The 22,922-nt window shown below is 40.0% G+C and overlaps 1 protein-coding gene across 1 annotated transcript in view; it reads left to right on the top strand.

The window, feature by feature from the left end:
• Positions 1 to 22,922, top strand: part of LOC111139312 (mohawk homeobox) — a 61,958-nt gene that overhangs the window by 36,818 nt on the left and 2,218 nt on the right. The gene's annotated exons all lie outside the window — the stretch shown is intronic.

Here is a 22,922-nt window from a genome sequence, read left to right as displayed (position 1 = left end):
AATTAGTGAGTCTTTAGAATATATTTAATATCTGGCTGTGTTTATTCTCATTCTTCTTTTCTCATACTTTTTCTAGCTATTATTACTTGATTATTTTTCCATATTAATTTTGTCTACTAAAAGAAACCATTTTGTTAGTTTTATTGGAATTGTGTTATGTTTACAAATTAATTACAGAAAAATAGTATTTTTAGGTTGTAGAATCATCTTATACAAAAACTTGGTATGTCTGTCCATGTCTTCCATTGTGGCCATTAGTAGGGTTCTAAAATGTTTTAAATAGGTCTTAAATATTTCTTGTTAAATTTATTCGTAGGTATTTTATCTTTTTGCTGTTTTATTTCTGTAAGTAGAATCCTTTCTTCCATCACATTTTTCTAACTGGTTGTTGTTTTTTATATGAGAATGCCATTGATTTCTGTATGTTAATGTTATACTCTGCTACCACCATAAATTATTATGGGCAGTTTGTTAGTTGACTTCCTTGTGTTTTCTAGTAATACAATTACATGACATGCAAACGTTGATGGTTTTACCTCCTGCTGAAATTTTTGCCATGAGTTCTTTCCCTGGCTTATTGCATTGACTTGCTCCTCCACATACAGTGTTAAATAATAGTGATGACGGTGCACATTCTTATCTTGCTTCTGACCTTTATGGCAACACTTCAGTTCTTTCCCATTATGCGTGATGCTGGCTTTTGGTTTTCAATCCTTGCCTTCCAATTATGGCTTTAGACTTTGAAGATCTGGGTTCTGATATTTTTTTTCTCTACCACTAGCTAACTGAAAAACGTTAGATAAGTCATCTAACTTCTCTGATTTATTTCCGTATCTGTAAAATGAGGGAAAGGAAATCACCTACTTCCCAGCGCTGTTGTTAATGGTCTTGAAAGCAGGTGGCAAAAGCTGTGCAATGTGCATGTCCCTTGTTATTCCTGTTTCCTCCTGTTCAGAATGCTTCCCTCTTTTCGGAATTATAAAACTGGATTTCCCTTTGTGGCTCCAAGCCTTTTTTGTAATTCCATTCACAACACAGTTTCTACATATATTCCAAGGTTGGAAAGAAAAAGTGCTTTTAGAACGATGAGCAAATTCCTTTGCTGACATTTAACCAAAATGTATTCCAAACCTGAAGCTTTTTAGAAGGCTAAGAAAATGTTGGTCACCTTCTTATAAAAAAAAAAGTGAAATAAAAAATGTTTATGTACCTCAGTACTTCCTGACTGAGCTGGAATTGAGTGCACTGAGATGGTGTTATTTTGTGGTGTTTCAGTTCTGGGAAAAATGAAACCAAAAAATAGAGGAAATTTTTCAAGATTGTTGGTTGTTTCTGAAAGCTTTCCTTTTTTTTTTTTTTTTTCTTCCAACTTTGGTTAACATTGAGAAAGCCATGTAAGTTAAGTTCAACTACACATCTTCTGCAAACTAATTCCTGTCAAGTGATCTGCTAACTAACATTTTCCTCTGTGTTCAATTCTGTGTTTTAGAGCATGAACTGCGTGCCTGGAGATACTGATGGCTGTCATTCCTTTCTTAGACACAACATTGCTGCCTGAATAGCCCTGTCAGATAATTTGTGCCTATAGGATTTCCTTATTCTTTTTTTAAAAATGAGCTTCTGTGCTAATTTTTGTGCAGTGTTATGTTTTGGTCCAATCTAGTAAGATTGGCAAATCACTTTTCCTTCGTAAGAAATCCCCCAGCAAGTGGCTCTATAACTTAAAAAGATTTTCATTACTTTAATATATCAACTGGCCCCACAGCCCCCATGCTCAGAAAGTAAACTGCATGGTAATCTGTGTCCCCCATGTTTTCTAACACCATTTACTTTCCTCTTTGAGGCAGCTCTCAAAGGAACTCAGAATCAAGCTGTGAAAGTAATTTCTTTTGAGCAGCAACAGCCTTCCTCACTGGGCTCACTGTTTCATCAGTGGCTTGGTTGTGTGGCTGGGCTTCAGAAGAGAATTTCATACTCCCTCATTTTTCTGGACTCAGCTCTCTGATGACACTTTTAATCTAAGGAACCTGCCCTTTCTAGAATGACTGCAATTGCAGTTTTGCATTGAAAGCTAATGAGTTTGAGAAGTTCTTTATAGATCTTGGATACCAGCCCTTTGTGTGTAATGTCATTTGCAAATATCTTCTCCCATTCCTTGAGTTGCCTCTTCATTTCATTGACTGTTTCCTTTGCTGTGCCAAAGATTTTTATCTTGATGAAGTCCAAAACTTGATTTTCACTTTTGTTTCCCCCACCTTTGGAGACAAGTCTTGAAAGAAGTTGCTGTGACCAGTGTCAAAGAGTTTACTGCCTATGTTCTCCTCTAGAATTTTGATGGTTTCCTGTCTCACATTGAGGTCCTTCATCCATTTTGAGTTTATCTTTGGGTATGGTGTAAGAGAATGGTCGCATTTCATTCTTCTGTATATAGCTGTCCAATTTTCCCAGCACCTTTTATTGAAGAGACTGTCTTTTTTCCATTGGATTTTTTTTTTCCTGCTTTGTCAAAAATTATTTGACCATAGAGTCAAAAATCTATATCTGGGCTCTCTATTCTGTTCCATTGATATATGTGTCTGTTTTTGTGCCAGTACCATGCTGTCTTGGTGATCACGGCTTTGTAATATAGCTTGAAGTCAGGCAACGTGATGGCCCCAGCTTTGTTTTTCCTTTTCAACATTTCCTTGGTGATTCAGGGTCTTTTCTGGTTCCATATAAGTTTTAGGATTGTTTGTTCCAGCTCTTTGAAAAATGCCCTTGGTATTTTGATCAGGATGATATTGAACGTATAGATTGTTCTGGGCAGTATAGACATTTTAACAATATTTATTCGTCCAATCCATAAGAATGGAATGTTTTTCCATCTTTTCGTATCTTTTTCAATTTCTTTAATGAATGTGGTTTTGCTTATTTAAGGAACATAAGGAATAGCACGGAAGACATTAGGAGAAGGATGGGGAAAATGAAGGAGGGAGGTGATCAGAGAGGAAGACAAACCATGAGAAACTATGGACTCCAAGAAACAAACTGAGGGTTTTAGAGGGGAGAGGTGGGGGAATGGGTGAGCCTGGTTATGGGTACTGAGGAGGGCACATATTACATGGAGTATGGGTGTTATACACAAACAAGAATCATGGAACACTACGTCAAAAACTAATGATGCACTGTATGGTGACTAACATAACCTAATTTTTAAAAAAAAGTAAAAAATAAAAAGGCACACCTGGGTGCCTTAGTCATTAAGCGTCTGCATTCAACTCAGGTCATTATCCTGGGGTCCTGGGATGGAGTCCCGCATTGGGCTCCAGCCCCACATCAGGCTCCCCGCTCAGTGGGAAGCCTGCTTCTCCCTCTCCCACTCCCCCTACTTGTGTTCCTTCTCTTGCTTTGTCTCTCTCTGTCAAATAAATAAAAACAAAACCTTAAAAAAATAAAATGGGACACCTGGGTAGTTCAGTGGGTTAAGCCTCTGCCTTTCATCTCAGGTCATGATCATAGGGTCCAGGGATAGAGTCCTGCATCGGGCTCTCTGCTCAGCAGGGAGCCTGCTCCCCCCCACCCCGCCCCTGCCTGCCTCTCTACCTACTTGTGATCTCCCTCTCTCTGTGAAATAAATAAATAAAATCTTTAAAAATAATAATAATAAATAAAAGCTAATGAGGCATACATGTATGCTCTTGCAGAGACTGGTATGAGCAGGATGTTAATCTCCAGCATATGTTACGGATTTGTTTGCTGACCTTAAAGGCATTCACATTTTAAAACATATTCATATATATATATATATATATATATATATATATATATATATATATGAACCATCTTTTGTGAATCTCCAAGTCAGTAAGAGAAAACAATGGGGGAATATGGCACAAGGTACGCGGATCGATTCGGATCTTTAGAGGGAAAGGCTTTTTGGAAATCTTTGCTTATTGAATATAAGCGGCAGTTGCTAGAACAGCAGCAGTGCCATCCTGTACGCTAGTCCACTTTACGGAGCGCCTATCCAAGCAAATTTAGTAAATTAGAATAAAGGCCACCCTAGAAAGCATTAAATGAATCAGTCAAAGACTAACCATTTTACAGACGTGCATGAACTGGCAAAGGGAGCTGGCACGGCAGAACATTCATGGTTCCCTTGACAGACCACCACCACCCCAAGTGCAGGGACCCACCCCTAAGTTAATTCAATAATAAAGCCAGACTCGGGGTTGAAAATATATTCATTTTCGTGGAGGAAAACTCTTCGTAACTCTGTAAATTGAGCAACCCAGAAAGTGACAGCATGTGTTCCACTTGTCATTTTTCTCATTAGATAACTTTCAGAAGACAGAATCATCTTCCTCTTGTTCACTACTGTGTTACCAGCTGTTAGCAAAATGCAGTAAAGATCTGTTGATTGATTGGTTTATTGATTGATAGCTGGGGAATAGAATAAGTACTTCCACCTTTGAAACAATCTCCGTTTGGAGAGGAAAGTATGTATATCTTTTATTATGTAAATAAAACAGCAAGCAAAGTAAATATGATGGGCCAGAATCAATTCTTAGGTAATCAGGAACAGACTGTATGCTGTGGAAATGGTTTACATTACTCCAAAAGCAAAATTTTGCATTTAGTGTAAGATATGGTGGTAAAACATTGAGCTTTTGCTTTCTACCAATAGTGTAAACATTTCTCCAAGATGCAGTGTCTGGAAATAATTTAGTTAACTCTTATTTTTATATGCATGTTCTGTTCTCCAGACTTGTTGCAAAAATTGATGGAAAGTTATTTTCTTTAAGTGACAGATTGTTTACAGAAATTCCTTGAAATCTTGATGGTTATTGAAAAGACTGAAATATAGGTTGCCTCAAACTGCCTGTTGCAGAGCTACCCCACACCTTCCAAACCAGTACCATACTCTGTTAGTAAATCACCTAAAATCTGTAAAGGTCATGGAGACTGCTCCCTTTGCAAAATGAAATAGTTATGTTTAATTCCCAAAAACATATTGTGGATCATTTTGGTGTTTTAAGTTGAAGGTACATAGTAAATTATTCCAAAATTATGGAGGCCAAATGTCATTCTCTCCAAAAGTTTGTGTAATATCTATTTATCTGTGGGCAGATGACTGCACAGCATAATCAGAGGCAGACTTTGTCATGTTAAGTCTAAGTAAACACAGCTGAACATAAGCAAGTTGGACTACAGGGTTTTTTTAAGCTTTGCCAACAGCATATGACCTTGGAGAAGGCTGCTTTTTTTTTTTTTTTTTTTAATACAATCTGCTTTCAGTGGAAAAAAAAGAATTCTTTTTGTTTTGAATTAACAAGTGATGATTAGAAGCTTGTTATGTTCTAATTTTTAGATGCCAGACGAAAGAACATCATGCATGCACCCAACAAAAAGCTACCTTGGGCCGGGGTGGGAGGGGAGGGGGGCGAGGGGGTGGGGTGGGGTGGGGAGAAGTTACCCCGTCAGGGAGCTGCATATAAACAGCGAGGGTGGAAGCCAATTAAATGGTGCTTCTCTAAAAGAAAACCCTTTTGTGTTTATTTGTATTTTGTTCGTTGTCCTTCTGCCATTTCAGCAGATTAAAGTTGTGGTTCCAGATGCCACTAGAAAACGAATTTTATTGATTTATCCATTCTTTAAAAAGCATCTGTCCTCAATAGCAAAGAACCTTTGTGTTGTCATTAGCTTTCAGTTTTCAGTAGAAACTCTCATTAACTGCTTTAGGCCTTCCACAAGTCCCCTCCCCACCCCCCATTTTTTAAATGCAAGTTTCTTTTCAGTCACCTAATACCTTCTTCTTTTAGCCTAGTATGGGGGCCAATATTACATTTTTTTAAGGGCACTTTGTGGCTAAAATAAGTTCCTATTAAATATTTCATGTCAAAAAGTGGACTTTAAGCAAGAATTTTGGTAAAAGATGGATTAGTGGAGATTTGTCTTGAAACATCTAGTTTTTCAATATTCTCAGACTGGCAAGCGGCCAGATAGATCCTCTGCTCTTCCCGTTCCTTCACTTAAGGAAGCTATTTTTTCCCCTTCACCCTTCGGGTGTGCATTTCCTTCTCAGAGCAAATGCAGTATGTATTAAGGGTCTGCGACTAATAAAGATTTTTAAATAATTCATCTTTCAGGACTTTGGTATTTTACACTTTTTTTTTTTTTAAATCACATGTTGAATAATATTAACAGAGCATATGGGAAAATATTTAGATCTATGTGCTAAAATATTATTCTGTAGTTAGATTCATGTAAGATCTAACCTTATTTATTTGTATACCTGCTTTTCCTATATGCTGATGAATTCCATGTTAAAATAAATTGCTTTCAGTAGCAAATATCAAAAAATTTCTAGAAGTAATCCAGAAACAGCTTTCTCTTTGTGTTAAGGGTGGCGGCATGCATCCATCCTTAACGGTACATCAACATGTACATTTGAAGGTCCTCGAAGCACCACATACTCTTAATATGTCAGAATTGCTTTCTGTGGCCTGCCTCCTCCAAAGGGAAATTTGCTTTTCTTCCGTTCTTCCCTCACTCAGAGAATGTCATGACTGTCTCCGCGCCCCGCCTCCCCCCCGGGTCATCCCAGACAGAAATTTAAGGGGCATCTCAGACTCCTGCCTCCCATCCCTACACCCATCTAGTCATTGAACATGTCTGCCCCCTTATCTCTCAGATCTTGGCTCACCATCCCCACTGTTCGCTCCTTAATCCCAGGACTCTTCACTTATGCCTTAGGTCCCTGCCGTGATCCCGCCTGGCTCCTCCCATCTGGTCTTCCAGTAGGGCAAGAGGGAGCTTTCTAAGATCCACTTCTGATCATACCACTGTTCAATATCTTTACTCGCTTCCCATACCTTTCAGGATCATGTTCACACTCCTTATCTTGCACACAAAACCATAAACCCCGCAGCGCCTAGCTTCTGCAAATCTCTCTTGGCTTAGTTCTCTGCTGCCCTGTCACACACCTCATTCATTTCAGCAATGCCAAAAAGAGTTTCCCAAAGGAGCTGTACCATGTCATGACACTGTGCTTTCACAGTCAGCCTTTCCCCTTCCCTGAAATGCTTCTCCCCGTCATCTTCATCTGAGTAACTCCTGCTCCTCTTTACCCCAGGCCTGTGCTTCCCTATCTTTTCCAGGACTAGGCACTCAGATAGTGATGACATTGGCTGGGCCTGCTGGCATGAATGCAGGAGGCTCCTTGCAGCTGCAAACAACTGCCCAGGGCCCCTGCCTGCTGCCCAAGGTTTTCTTCTCCTTTCAGGACCCCCACTCCCTGCCTTTGCCTTTGCTCCCTCCCACAGCACTTCCCACAAGGAGCTGTTGTCATTTCTCTCTCCGAAGTGTGAGTTACTTAGGGATGAGATCCATTTGTGATTTGTATTTCTAGGCCCTACCACAGTGTCTGGTCTGTAACATGCATTCAGTAAATGTTTGCTGTGGGACCCATGGACTCATGAATAAGTAAATAAAGACAACTTGGAGAGAATTCTGTTGCACTTAAAATTAAAAGATCTGGCTTCTAGTCCTGGCTCTGTTGTTTACTAACAATTTGACCTTGGACCTCTCATTTTTTCTCAGTCTCAATTTCCATACTGTAAACAAATGGGGGAAATGATAAGTGTACACAGAAAAGAAATGAGACCAATTGCTCACTTATGACTTGCAAGTGTTCAATAAATATTATCATCACCTGAATTGTGTTAACTTGACCTAGCCCTTAATTATGCCCCAAAAAGGCAGAGAGGATTTGGGGGGATGAAATGATATGTATAAAGTATAATTTTCCATTTGATACAAAAAGATAATTTGGTTTTTACTTGATAAGTTCAGATTCACTGTAATGTAGTGGTACATTCTCTATCAAAGTGCCAGCCATCCGAAGAGGGGAATAATTTTTTTCAAGAGAAACCAAGTACTTCTCCCATTCTGTTGTGCACCGGGAAGAACTGTTTAATAATTTTCAGTCTCTCTGTAAAATATCAGGAATTTTTAAAATACTCTATACATTCTTCCTTCAGTCAATCAGGAATGTAAGAATATCAGGTACGGTTGTTTAAGATGAAGCCCTGATATAATTAAGGTCTTTTAAGTATGATTTAAGTCGTTATTTTATTCCTTGTGAAAAGGACAGGTATACCAGTTAGTTAGATCGTCATAGAAAATTCTTCATAACAAATACTGGGGAAGTAGCTTATAAAAATAGGGAATTTCCAAAGCTGTTTCCCCAAATTCAAGTGCTATATTTAAGTAAGGGCCGTCCCATGTAAAACTTTCTCCTGGCATTTAAGAGTAAACACTACAACATACCTATCTGATTGCATGGGTAACACGTGTAAGCCACTGGTCCCGTAGCAGTTACATGTGCCAGCCCCAAAATGAGCAGCAGAAGACCAGTCGCTGACATAATCCTGGAATTTGCCTTGGTATGCTCATTCTCGCTCTCACCAAAGATTCCATCCTCATGTTTTGCATGTTATGGCTACCAAGCAACTGAAGCGATATTCTCCAAGCCCTTGCAACACCGAAGCCTTCATAATACGCGGTCCTGCTCCTGTGAGAATTCTCCACACTCAAGCATCATAGACATAACATGGCTGCCCTTGACCTAGCTTAGATAATTCGAATACAGAAGCTATTTTGAATTGTTGTGTTACTTGTTATCTGCTCCACTTCAAGGTAAAACTTCCCACATTCATCAAGGGTTGCTGCCACTACAGAGTATTTCCAACTGTGGAATAATTGTAGCTGTTATGTATTGTGTATTACTGGGAGCCTTGTGTCTTACAGTGATTATTTCTAATTTCTACAATAGTCCTCATTGTTCAATATTTTTTGTATCTAGTTTACAGAGGGAAAAAAATGAGGCTCAGAGAGATTAGGTAGCTTGCTCCACACCACATGCTAATATGTAGCAGAACTGGGATTCAAGACCCCAAGCTCTTTGCTTCCAAATCTACTCCCTTTCCACTGTACCTTACTGTTGGGGGAATCAAGTGTGGTTAAGTGAAGGTACCCTTCAAAATTTGCACTGATTAGCAGAGAACAGGTGTACTCAATTCATGATAAACCAAAACAAAGACACAAATCCCATTAAAAGCAGCTGGAGAAATTGAGTAACTAATTGTTTATTCTCTCTGTGCCTCAAAGACTGCTAAAATTAGCTTGGAATTCTATTTGAAAAATTCTTCAATTAATCATAAACTCTGGCTCCCATTTCTAAAGCAACCTTTTGATAGATGTTTCCAACACTTGCCCCATGCAACTCCCATTACTTCCTCTTTTCTTCAGTGTAAAAACAATCTCTTTTCTATTTCTGGGCCCACTTTCTGCTTTTCTAGCCCTGCCAATTTTTATTATTATAAGGATTCATCGTGTGAATAATTAACTAAGTGCCTTTTCACCTAGGGCTCATTATCACTGCTCATCTTTCATTTCGTTATTCTTCTCCTAGGACCTCCTATAAGTCAATTCAAATACAGATTTCTTGCTTCTTTCACTTTGAGAATATGATTGACCATCTTCTTGTCCAAGTAAGATCAATATATTATGTTGTCTAATAAACTATCTTATAGAATGGCTTTTATAAACCTCCTAATGTAGGCTGAAAATCAACTGGATAAAGTATCCAGCTGCTTCAAGTTTGGAAAAGAAGAGAAATACTTTTTCTAAAAAATCTTGCTGGCCAACTTCACCTGCTTCCCTCCTATTTTCACCTTATGCTAAGGGCTGTATAATTAACCACTGAACTAAAGCCTGAAACAATGACTCACTTCTTCATGTGTGTTCTGTAATGTCTTGTGTTCAGCTTCCTTTGTGGGTAGCCTGGGAAGCATGGTTGTTCCTCCTATGCTCAGTAGATATCCTAAGCTCCCTTGGCTTTGGACCCACGTGTGAACTCTGTGCATAACTGAGAGTGGTACACTAGTGCTGGGCATTAACTGAGTGTGCTTCCAAGTAGACAGACATCTGAAATACTAGAAGATGTCATGAACAGTGGTGCTGTGGCACTTTCCTAGGGTCAGGGGCCTTCATGACTCTTGGTTTCTTGTGAAAAACTAGTCTGCCTTTGAATACCAACCCCTCTGGCTTCCACCTCCTGAGTGTGGAAAAGTGACTAGAACTACCACATCCTATTAGGAAGGAGAGAGAGTGACTTACCTATAAGATCTTGGGAATCTTACAAGGAATGGCTGTTATTAGCCTTCCCTACCCCCACCCCCCAAAAGGGTAATTTTTTGGTGCCTTCATGATGAAAATACATAGTTTGTTTTCTCTTATATATGTGAGCCAAGTTCTCTCATATAATCCTTTGATTCAAGGCAATAACTCCTTTTCTCATTGCTGATTCACCATATTTCTGGATGTCTGGAGAGAATTTAGAATTAGAGAATTTAATTTTTAAAATATTTTTGAGAATGTATAGTGTATTCCATCACCAGAAACAAAAATGTGGATAAGTGGATCTAGTTTGTTCTGGAAATGTGACTTTTGCTGTCTTTTCCCTTTTGCACAGCCCTCTGCCTTTTCTCTCCCTTTCTCTCTTCTGTTTAAAGTTGGTTTATATTATTGATTGTCAAAACATACATTTCTCTCTAAAGTCTCAAAAAGTCCGGGAAAAGGTAGAAAATATAAGGAATAGGAGAGGATTACTTTTAGCCTGGAGAAAAGTATTAAGTTCATTGTTCCTCTCTCTAAATCAAATAATTTTTAATGACTAAAATAAATGTTTTCTTTTTTGTTTTAAAGGTTCCATATTTACTTATAACAGCATGTGACCTTTTAAGACAGTATTTATGGCCGCTGCTTGCATTTAAATATATTTAAATCATGAAACCTGCCATTCTTTTGTATTTACATGTTCATGAAATGGCTTTGCAAGAGTTTTTCTCTATACTACACTTGTTCTCTCCCTCTTTCCTGGTAGTCCTTGAGCTCTGGTGTTTCATTTTGTTTTGCTTTGTTTTGTTTGATGTATGTGATCATAAGAGTGCTTGCTTTCTCTTTATCATTTCTTTGTTTCCATGTGTGAGTACTATATTTTTAATACCTTGTGACGCTCACAGAAGTACCCTTCCCGAACATTACATTTCTTAAGCCTTGGTGTGGAACCTTATTATTTTAGACTTGCTACGTCGAATTTTGGTAGGCCATTGGCAATGGTGGTCTCAGCATAGGATGATTCTGTGTGCTCTAGGGAAAGAACATTCTCAGCTCACCCTCCTGTGGACACCCAGCCAAGAGCTTTTCTCAGTTTTCAGCCTGCCTATCCACCATTACATGGATTTGAAATGACCACCATTATTAGAACTTCGGTTCTCTTCAGTCCTTTGCTCCAAGGTGCTCTGACATTCCACCATTGTTTAAGAGCAAAGCCATTGGCAGGCCTCGACAGGATCCTCTTGATCCTTCTTCACAACCGTATTCAACATCATGACCACTACATTCAATTTTAGTGATTTGACCTTAGTGGTGGCCTGCTTTTTGCATGGTTGTTCTGTACTCCTTATCCTTGTTCCTCTTAGAGATCATATAGCTCCAGCTACGTCTCAGGGCTGTGGTAAAAATAACATTAAAAATAACCAAAAACTGTGTGTAAAACCTCATCACTATGTTGATGTATAATAAAACAATGCTCTGTTCTTTTTGAGGCAGGCCTGAATAAAACATTCTACTAAGGGCAGCAGAAACTAAGTTTACTTTAGTTTGAAAAAGCTTGTTATCCTACCCTAGAAAGAAAAAATTCTATGTTCGGTTGAATAATTAGTTTTTGATGACCCCATGTGGATTACTGTCTGTCCCCTATTTTCCCAAAGGAAAGATTAAAAAAATACAAGAGTTTCAAAAATAAAAGCCCCACCATCACAGCAATATAGAGCCGGGCCAACATGTTTATTTTCAAAACAGAAAACACAGATCTTATAACAGTATATTATTTCCATCACTGTTCCAATTAGAAGAAGGAGGATGATTTGATTATTCTGAAGTATTCTGTAATATATTACAGTGAAAATCTTGGGTTTCTTTATTCTCCAGTTTGTATTTGTAATGACTGTCCCTGAATTATATGTCATAGTATATTAGAAATTATAATAACTGGGGGAAAAGCAATACAAGTAAAGTGAAATGTTTTATCGCCCCCCCCAAAAAAACATTTTTAGCGGTATTATATTCATGTTTCAGCAAAAACAGACACAATGAAAAGTATCTCTGAAGCCCATTTCTGAACAGTGTTTTCCAACAATAATGTTATATCTCCTATTCACATGAAGGTAGACTCAAGAACTTGGTTTGTTAAATACAGCCTTGTTATTTGACCCTTGTTGGAATACTAAGAATCCATAATGATTTTTGAAAAGTACTAAAGAAACGCTGCCTTATGCTGCTACCCTGGAGAGAATCCCCAGGAATTCCATCACTAAACACAGCCACTTCTTATGCTCCACAGCACTTTTTCTCCCAGGAGGCTGCCCTTTCCCATCTACATTAGAGTACCTGGGGAGCTCATTCAGAGGCATGTTCCTTAGCATCTCTGTGACCTATAGAATCGTAGTCTGAGATGGGATCCAGGAGCCTGCCCTTTTTTTTTTTTTTTTAAGATTTTTATTTATTTATTTGAAAGAAAGAGACCACAAGTAGGCAGAGAGAGAGGAGGAAGCAGGCTCCCCTCTGAGCACAGAGCCCAATGCAGGGCTCGATCCCAGGATCCTGGGATCATGACCTGAGCCAAAGGCAGAGGCTTTAACCCACTGAGCCACCCAGGCGCCCCTGCCCTTTTGAGAAGTTCCCCTGTGTATGTTATTCTCCTCTCTACAGCATTTCAAGAAGATGGGTTAGAACAGTGAGATGCCACCTCACACCAGTCAGAATGGCTGAAGTTAACAAGTCAGGAAACAACAGGTGTTGGTGAGGGTGCAGAGAAAAGGGAACCCTCCTACACTATTGGTGGGAATGCAAGCTGGCAGTCACTCGGGAAAACAGTATGGAGGTTCCTCAAAAAGTTGAAAATAGAGCTGCGCTATGACCCAGCAATCACACTACTGGGTATTTACCCTAAAGATACAAATGTAGTGATCTGAAGGGGCATGTGCACCCCAATGTATATGGAAGCAATGTCCACAATAGCCAAACTATGGGAAGAGCCCAGATGTCCATCAACAGTTGATGGATAAAGAAAATGTGGTGTATACACACACACACACAATAGAATATTACGCAGCCACCAAAAAATATGAAATCTTGCCATTTGCAATGACGTGGATGGAGCTAGATGGTATTATGCTAAGCGACATAAGTCAATCAGAGAAAGACAAGTATTGTATGATCTCACTGATATGAGGAATTTGAGAAAAAAGAGAATCATGGGGGCAGGGAGAGCAAAATGAAACAAAGCAAAACCAGAGAGGGAGACAAACCATAAGAGACTCTTAATCTCAGGAAACAAACTGAGGGTTGCTGGAGGGGAGATGGGGGGAGGGATGGGGTGGCTGGGTGATGGACATTGGGGAGGGTATGTGCTATGCTGAGTGCTGTGAATTGTGTAAGACTGATGATTGACAGAACTGTACCCCTGAAGCAAATAATATATGTTAATAATAAAAAAATTAAAAATTTTAAAAAGTAAAAGAAAAGAAGAAGATGGGTTAGTGGCTAGGGTGTGATAGTGGAAACTGCACATGAGGCTGACAGCTCCGCGGCACTTGGAGCAACCCCTGTGACTGGTGAAGGGTGACTGACAGCATTGTTTCTCTACTTCAGGAATCGTGATGCCTTAGCCTTTGCTATGGGCCAGGCATTGTTCCAGAAGTTCAACACTCATGACCTCGTTTAACCCTCACAGCAGCCCAGAGAAGTGGGCATTACTGTTGCCCCCATTCTGTAGGGGAAGACACTTAGACACCATGTGCATAAATAACTTGCCCAAGGTCACATACCTAGCGAGTCAGCTCTTTTCCACACTTCCTGCACTTCTACAAATTATGGTACAAAAAGATGGTTTTTGATCTATAAAATGTTTTTGCTTCCCCTCCCAACAAATCAACTTGTAACTCTTCAGCAATTTGTTCTCCATTTTTTTCCTAGAAATCTCTTGTATTCTAAATGTAAGTGATACTAGTGGATTAGGATCTGTATACTATTGGAATTTAATAAATACTGTGGGATATAAATGCCTAGACAAAATCTTGAGTGGATACTCCTGGCAAGATTTAAATGGGGGGGTGGGGAGGAGGTGGGATTTGGTATGCCCTTGATCAAATGGGTCATCAGAAGACCTTTTTTTTTTAAAGATTTTATTTAGTTATTTGACAGACAGAGATCACAAGTAGGCAGAGAGGCAGGCAGAGAGAGAGAGGAAGGGAAGCAGGCTCCCTGCTGAGCAGAGAGCCCGATGTGGGGCTCAATCCCAGGACCCTGAGACCTGAGCCGAAGGCAGAGGCTTAACCCACTGAGCCACACAGGCACCCCCATCAGAAGACCTTTATACCAGGAGTACTCTGGGGCCCTTCTGACCCCCAGAAGGCATTTTATCTCCCCTTACACCGAGTTCCTTGTTTAAATTCGAATGCCCTTCAGTATCATCAGCAAAAATCTTCTGAGTCTTCATTTCAAAGCCCTTCCCCACCCTACTTCAGACTTCAAATGACTGTGTCTGAAATGAAAAGCAGAAAGTCACAGAACCTTTAAATGTAGAAATGTGCGAACATAGAACACTGACATGCCAAGTACAGTTGTAACATTTTAAGTTTATTAAGAACATTGAGATGTATTTGAAAAGCAGAAGGCCTGGTAATCCTGTTCATCTTATGTCTAAAATATGTTTCTTTTCTATTAATAAATACAGCAGATGAACTGTGAGTAAAGAAGCTGTCATTTGCCACTCCTCGGAAAGATCCAAGAAGTTTGTGAGCGTCATCTCCCTTCTTGTGTCATTTCTGGTGTTAATGCAGTCAGACAGGTTTAACAGCTAGGTCTCCTCGTCTCAAGTGCCATTTCTGGAGATGGCAATTTGAGGAATTTGCAAAGCATGGCAAAAATGTGAGCCAATTTAAAGACACGCTACGGTTCATGTATCAAAGCAAAAATACTTTTCGATGGTTTTTCAGAGATACTCAAGAACTTGAAAATACATAGACAGAGCCAGACTCTCCAGCCAGTTTCTAGACTATTACAAATGCATACTCTTCCATTTCTTTTTGCTGAAGAAAGACATATTAATACTTCATAACCTGACTTCATAACATCATATAGATACATGTTCATTAAGTCAACCTTCTAGAATTGCAGGGTAGCAGCTATAAAATTGATCTCGGGAGAAAGAGTGCTGGTGCTGTTGAAGAACTTAGAGGAAGAATATCAATATCAACTTTGGGCCAAAATTAAGATTTAGCTAAGAACTGGTAAGTCCATCCAGTTTCCAAAACTAGTAGCCCAACTGGCATGCAAAAGGAGTGCTTTTATAAACAATTAATGCTCCTTGCAACACACAGACACACACAGAAGTTATTCATGCATAGTTAGGAAGTCATTTTCTGAGACTTTGGCTAGAAACCTAGCTTTCATGGATGAAACATTTTGGGTAACATCTCCAATATTCCCCTTGAGAAAAATGAAGTAACGAAATCCATTAGACACTTAAAGTTCGCAGCTCTTGTTTCATGTGGATCCAGTATTCTTTGTCTTGGCATGTTGTGATAGTTTGGCACAAAATAGCATCAGAAAAACCATTTTGTCCCTGAAGATGATAGATTCTGCACACTTAATCCATTAATCTGAGCTAATGGGCTTTGCCCAGAGTTAAAACATTCTGTTCTTACATAATGGCTTTCTTATTAAATCTCTGAACAATACCAATTTTTCTGGTGTCTACATTCAACCCCATATTCTATATGTAAAAAGAGAGAGAGGAGGTTAAATTTTTTTTTTTTTTTTTTCATTTTACGAGGGTTCCTTTGGTGCTTGGTATACGTGATCAAGCGCTCTTCTGTTTTAGAAAATATTCATGTGTGGTCCTCAGAAGAAGCATATTATCATAGTACTGTTAGCCCCATTATATAGGTGAGAAAGTTGAAGTCGAGCAGCTGGTCTGCTGTCAAACAAGACAGTAGGCGTAGAGCAGGGATCCAGCTCCTGCTGTCTGATTCCAGGGTCTGGGCTCCAACCACTGCACTAGGCTGCCTCTGTGCCTCATTCCAGACCACCCTAGTAGTTAATAACGATGAGCTCAGAACAGAAATGAGAATATTTAACATTTCCAGACCCCCTTTCATTCACCAACAATTTCCTCCCCACAGATTGCATTCTAATTTTCAAAGTGAAGTTTCAGGCTGAAAGATTTTGGCTTTGGAAAGGTGGAGCCTTTGAGATCACAGAGGAGCAATCTTGGTAGATGGGCTCATGCAGAACAACTTAGCATCAAGAATCTTTAATGTATTTAGTGAAAAGGATTGAAAGTGAAGTGGAGGCGTTATAACTGGGTCGTACTCAGCTTATTTGAAAAGTTACTTTCAAATTGTTAAATCCCGCTTTCTACAACTTCAGTCGTCCGGCTTAGATTGAAGTCGGGAACACGGGTGCGTTTTACAGTAACAGTTCCACTTGGAATTGATAAGGAGCCATTAGTCTCAAGTTCTTATTCTCTGCCCACTAAGGAAAGCCACAAGGCCACCACTCCCTGACTGATTCCCGGGTTTGCACACACACATGGGTACTGCTGGAATAACGAAGATGATGCTGTTGTTAACGGAGATATAACCTATCCCGAAAGTTTTGCGACGTCAGCTTACCACCACCCAGACGGAGGAGCTCTTCGCTATTGGTCCGGAAGAGAGGGGTGTGGTTTCTCATTTTTATTTCCCGGCGGCGTTAGAGGAGACGATGCATTGACAGAGAGGCAGCCGAAGGTGGGGATCCTGAGGATCCGGGACATCTGGGCATCATTAGCCATAGTGAGGGGCCAGCCCACATGAGAGGCAGCAGGAAGGAAAAGAATCTTTGGCCAGATGTTCGAAGTCATGGCTGGAGGAAACACTGGCTTAATTTTTGGAAAAGATTTTTCTTCAAACCCTGAAGTGATTTTGGAAGCCACTCATTCTTTAAGGCCTCAGGATAAATAATTGTGCTAGTATATTGCAAAAAGGAAAAAAAAAATTCTAAACGCTATCCACGAAGAAGAGGTGGGTTTCATTTATAATTCTCAACTATTCAGAAAGGTTGCCAAACTCTTGCCCCACCACCCCTCTCAAGGCCCTCAAAACTCGGGCTCCAGTGCTCTTCTGGGAGCAGCGTCCTTGGTACTCACCAGGCTCAGATGCAGTCTCTTCCCGCCATGCTGCAGTTTTAAAGAACTCCCCTCCGGTTGTAGTGGGCCTGGAAGAAGCAGCTCCGTCATCCAGATACGTGTTGCAGTGTGTTGGGTATTTTTTCCTTCCTGCTGGGGCAAACATCACTTAGAATGATTTATCATTACTCATTCGGAAGCTCTGACTACCCCAAAGAGAGGCTAACCACAAAAATTTCCTCTAAAAGTGATGCAGCCACAGCTGTCTAGGAGTTATTTAGCAGTAATTCACTCTGGGCAAAAGAAGAGTGATTATAAGGATATCACATCTATTAAAACGTCAATCCAATTAAAGCCTGGGAGAGAACTCAAGAGACCTCACAGTCCCTATTCTGTGATTTGGGCAGGTTTTTTTTTTTTTTAATATTTTAGATTAAATCATAAGCAGAAAAAAGTCTCTTTTTGCATCTCTGTGGTCTAAAATACTTTTTTAAAAAAAGAACAGAAAAGGTGTTTAACCGATTTTTAATAAGTTGTCATTCAACAGGCTTTCTGTGTAAAACAGCGCATTAAGCCTTGTCATGGTCTTCGAAGGTGGCTTTATCGATGGAAGACCACTCGAGTAATTGAATGCAGTAGTTAAAAACATGACCTTCAGAGTCGGCTGACGTGGAGCTAAGACTCACCACCCCCGCTGCCAAAATGAGTCCTTTGCGAGTGTCTGGACCCTTCTAAGCTCCAGTGTCATTTGGAAATAAGGCCCATAGTGCTATTTCACAGGGTTATTATCAGCATTTAGCCAAATAACATTTTAGAGTCCCTGGCATAGCTCCTGGCACAAGAATAACCTTCCAATCAATATTAGTAATTGTTATTTTAAAGATAACCCCTTCTCGTAACATTGGAGTCTCTCAATATTCAAGTTTGAACTGGATGAAGCTGGATTTTGAATTCTTTCAGTCTGTTTCTATTTCACAGGCCAAAACCACTGCCACATCAGGGAAGGCACATGGTAGATTACTATCTTATTTATTAAAGAGATTACCATAAGGCAAAAGTCGAAGTTCAGTGAAAAAAGCAAACATATACAGAATGACCCCATTTTTAAAAATGTATATAAACTTGCTTGGAAAGCCATATATTCAAATATTATATTAGTTATCCCTAAACTTCCTGTATTTTCTCTTTTATACTTTTTTCCTAGATTTTTTGCAGTGAACCTATATGACTTTCATATTAGAAAAACACAGCATAGGGGCGCCTGGGTGGCTCAGTGGGTTAAAGCCTCTGCCTTCGGCTCAGGTCATGATCCCAGGGTCCTGGGATCGAGCCCTGCATCGAGCTCTCTGCTCAGCAGGGAGCCTGCTTCCCCCTCTCTCTCTGCCTACTTGTGATCTCTCTCTCTCTCTGTCAAATAAATAAATAAAATCTTAAAAAAAGAAAGAAAGAAAAAAGAAAAACAGCATATGCTGTTTTTAAAAGGACAGTATAGAGTTATAGTGGAACCAATCTTTAGGTGTGTGTGTGACCCCCGCCTGGATCCAGTATGTGGGGAAGTAAAGATAGAGACTATGGAGGTGGGAGCCTCAGGGATGGCCCTGTCCGTTTGGGGTAAGGTCCTGTAGATTAAGAGCCGTCGGCATTTCGTAATCTTCAGGAAGGTTTTCCATCTGTCCGGTTTGCCAGAGCCTTGCTCTTTATCTCAGCTGTTCCAAGTATGTAAATAACTCCAGAAATTGATCTGGTGTCCTGGGGTCTCTTGGGACCTCTGAGATCAGAAACACACCAAACCCTGGCTGTCCACATCAGCTGTCCCCAGTGATGGCCCCAAAACAGACACAGTTGCGAGGGGGAGCGGTGGTCAAGCATCTGCAACTCTGAATCACTCCATCTCAATTTAGGGAAATACGTAGTGCATGATTTTTAGATTATTTAATTTTTTAAAATCCTCATAATTTTAATCTACACCTAAGTGGATGTGAGTTTCTGCTCCACATTTGTGGAATCTTTTTAAACATTCCTAACCTAAGGGCTTATTGATTCAATTTGAAAAAAAAAAAAAATCTCAGAGATTTGGCCATATTTTTATCTCTTTTTATGACCATAACTCTTACTTCAGGAATATATATCAGAATTAATACGTTTCTAGATTGTGTTTATCAAAGTCGAGTGGACTCTGCCCACAGAGCTTGGTGCTTCCACATCTCGAATGGCAATAGAAGTGGTTTTCAGTGTAATTGTTTCTCTACATAACTTTATAAGGAAACACTTGTCCAAACTGAGGATAGCCCCACTTTAAGTTTCAGCATGGTTTGGGTTTTACGCCATCCAAGATTTTCCTAACTACGCACCTCTTTTTTTTTTTTTCTTTCCTTTTCTTTTTTGGTCTTAAAACACGCTCTTTTGGCTGGTTCAATAAGTTGTTCCTGCCAACCAGTTGCTTTTATGGTAATTGACAGCGTAGCTGATTTTTGGAACCTTAGAATCTAAAAAGGCATTTTAGCCCAGACTTCGGATAGGCCGAGCCAAGCTACTTGCAGAGTGAGAGATACAGCTGAGCTGAATGTAGGGCAGTCAGACCCCAAGTCTATGCATGCTCATTAACAGCAGGGAAACGTCTGCTCTGGCTCAGACTTCGGATTTCTCTCTTTCCAGCGGCATTCAGAATCCTTCCCTCTCCTGGCAGACTGTGACTGGATGCCACTTCTGGACAGGAGCCAGGGAGACCACCTGTCTGCTGTGTGTAGAAGTGGCTTGAGCCCCCCACCGAGCACCTATCTATTGGCTGAAAAGAAGCAAAACACTTGAATCAGATAAAAGCCAGCTAGTTTACACTTCAAAAGAAAAAAGCATAAGAAAAAAGCATCTTCACAATTAATGGAGTTATTTAATGTAAGGAGTAGAGGGTACCTTTTCTGAGTTCCCCTCAATGATGTCAGTTCTCTAAAATAGCTGGGGTATTTCCCCAGATTTCATCTCAGAATAAGGACTGGAAAAACAATCTTCCCAAACCAGCAGATTTTTATTGCCCTTTGCTTTCCTGCAAGAGCACAAATGTTTCAGAGTAAAAGGACCCCTGTTTGCTATCTTGCTTCTGCTAGCTCTTCTGGGAACTAGAACACACTACTCTGCAGGAGGTGGCTCTTGGACGCAGAATATCCTAGTGACACTGGGCAACCCACCAATAACAACAACAGGGAAAGCACGCCCTTCTAACACCAATTTATGTTTTGAACCAGAAGCACCCTGGACACAGAGACTCTCCCCACCCCCCTCCACCCCAAATAGTAGTAGTCACCTCTTTCTTGTTGGTTTGAAATGTTTGACACTGAGCTTTGTTACACCCTGTTTTCGCGTTGCTCTTGATAGAGAAGCAAAATGTCTCTTCTGTTCCTTACTTTTTATGAAGACCTTTCTTCTGTTGCTGGGAAAAGAACCTGAATCCATACCTAATGACACTGAACATACCCGTCAGCTTTAGAAATGAAACGCAGGAGGCAGTCTTTTGAATGTTGCTGGGGGACCTTGTTGAAATTGTGAAACTAATTAAGAATACCCGAACAGGGATTGGAATCTAGGTTTTACACTTCAAAGGTATTTTCATAGGCACTGAGCTGTCAAACTCATACACCCGAAGAGTAAGCAGAATTTTATAATTTCGCAGTTGGCTGTAGTAAACTTGTTTCTCGGTGGAAGGAGTTCAGGGAGACTAGCCGCAGTGCTACCAGCATCCAGCCGCTGACCGCGCTGCAGGACGTACACGTTCACTCTTCCTCTTAAACAGAATCTCTCCATGGACCTGAGCGGTGAATTCACATGTAGGCTCCACTCACTTATGGAATTTCTGGGTTCTGTAACCCATTACATATTTGATGGCCACAGGCTTCCTTCTTGTCGTCTGTGCGGTAATCACTCTTGGGTTGATCGTTCAGGTAGGGAATTCACCTCTGGTTCCCTTTGAATATGTGAGACTGCTTTGTTTGTAAGCCAGAGCATCAGTTACATGGTCTTTTCTAAATTATGTTTTGTTATTTCCCTAATGTTATTTAAGCTTCATGGAACTTATTCTGCTTTTGCCAAGTCTTTCCATTGAATAAATATCTCCATAACCTATTGCTTCACTTTGGCAACAGAATTGTTGCAATTTGTGGGCAAAATTGAGCAAAGGCTTAACTCTTTCTTTTTTCCTCTGTAAAATATCCAGTGTTGCTGGCTTTCCTCCTCCTAAACAAAGACCTTGACTTGTTCTCTGTTTTTGTAGTACACTGTCTCTGTCATTCCTGAGTAAAGATTTACAGATAATAGTACGAAACAAAGAGTGACTTAACAGACATAACAGAGACATGCTATCCACGTACAGAGGCAATAATACAAAATCAGCTAAGACACAAAGTGCTTAGAATAGTGCCTGGCACAGAGGAAGGGATCTGTAAACTGGGATTATTGGAGTTCTGTGAATTACAAATTGTCATTCTCTTTCTTCAATTACATAAGTAATTGTATAGTTCCAAAAATATCAAAAGCAACCGAAATATAGCTAACCATCCAGGCCAACCTAGTAGGGACCAGAAGATACAGTCGGTGACCATCCAGCTGCTCACAGATTGAGCTATTTCCCCAAAGGACCCCTAAATGAAAGGAGATCAAAGAAAGGGACTAATGTTTGTTGTTCTGTTTTGGGCCAGGCACATAGCATCTCATTTATTCCTCGTAAGAACCTTGTTATTTATGCACTAAGTGTTTTTGTTTTGTTGGCTTGCCTTTTTTTTTTTTTTTTTTTTAAAGCTCCCTGGGACCCTAGGAAGGATTCTACAAAGAGCCCATAGTGACCCTTTATTTCCCCCAGGTCCACACCAGGAGGCCTGACTCAGGATGCACTAACAGGCTTTCCTAATTCTTTTCCTTCCTAGAGGACACAGGACTTTAGCTGCCTCCTCTCCATGGACATATAATCATTTTTCTCCTGAACATATCTTCCTTGGAAAATTTTACCCTGGTTACACTGTATTGTGTTCATGTTGATGCTCTTATTCTCAAGTCCCATTACTGTCTTAGAGCCCAGAACTGGAAAATTATGCTGCCTTGCCTTACTAGCCTTGAGCCTTGCAGAGGGGAAAAAAATGTCTTCAAAAAATATTGGGTTGAGAGAGGTAAAACAAAGGGAGAGGTGGGAAGGCAGGAAAATACAGCTTTTCAAGCTTTCCAAAGCCATACAACTGGAAGGAGGTCTTGAGTAAATACCCTGGTTTTCATGTTTCCTGTATAGGGCAAAGTGCCTCATTTCGTAACTACTTGGTAATATTTATTGTTGTTGTTGTTGATGATGATGGTGGTGGTGGTGATGGTGGTCGTAACTTAACTTAGTTTTGAAATCTCATAGGCTGATGGGGAGTCTCAACCCTGTTCCTTTGTCCCCACTTCCCATGCCATGCTAGCAGATCCTCTTTATCCTCTGTATATCTTTCCCTCCAGCATGTCTATTTTTGGGTTCCCAGTACCATATTCTTTTACCCTAAAAGCTACCTAGGGAGAATTAATCAAGATTAGTAGCCCATTTCATCTTTCTTGATATTGATGTTTGCACTGGTAGACATTAGTGCCTAAGAGAGGGAGGAAATATACACCAAAAGAGAGAGTGCATAAA

Source organism: Enhydra lutris, unplaced genomic scaffold, assembly GCF_002288905.1.
Source record: "Enhydra lutris kenyoni isolate GAN:26980312 unplaced genomic scaffold, ASM228890v2 scaffoldscaffold99, whole genome shotgun sequence".
Taxonomy (NCBI): Eukaryota; Metazoa; Chordata; class Mammalia; order Carnivora; family Mustelidae; genus Enhydra; species Enhydra lutris.
This window is presented reverse-complemented; position numbering and strand designations above follow the sequence as displayed.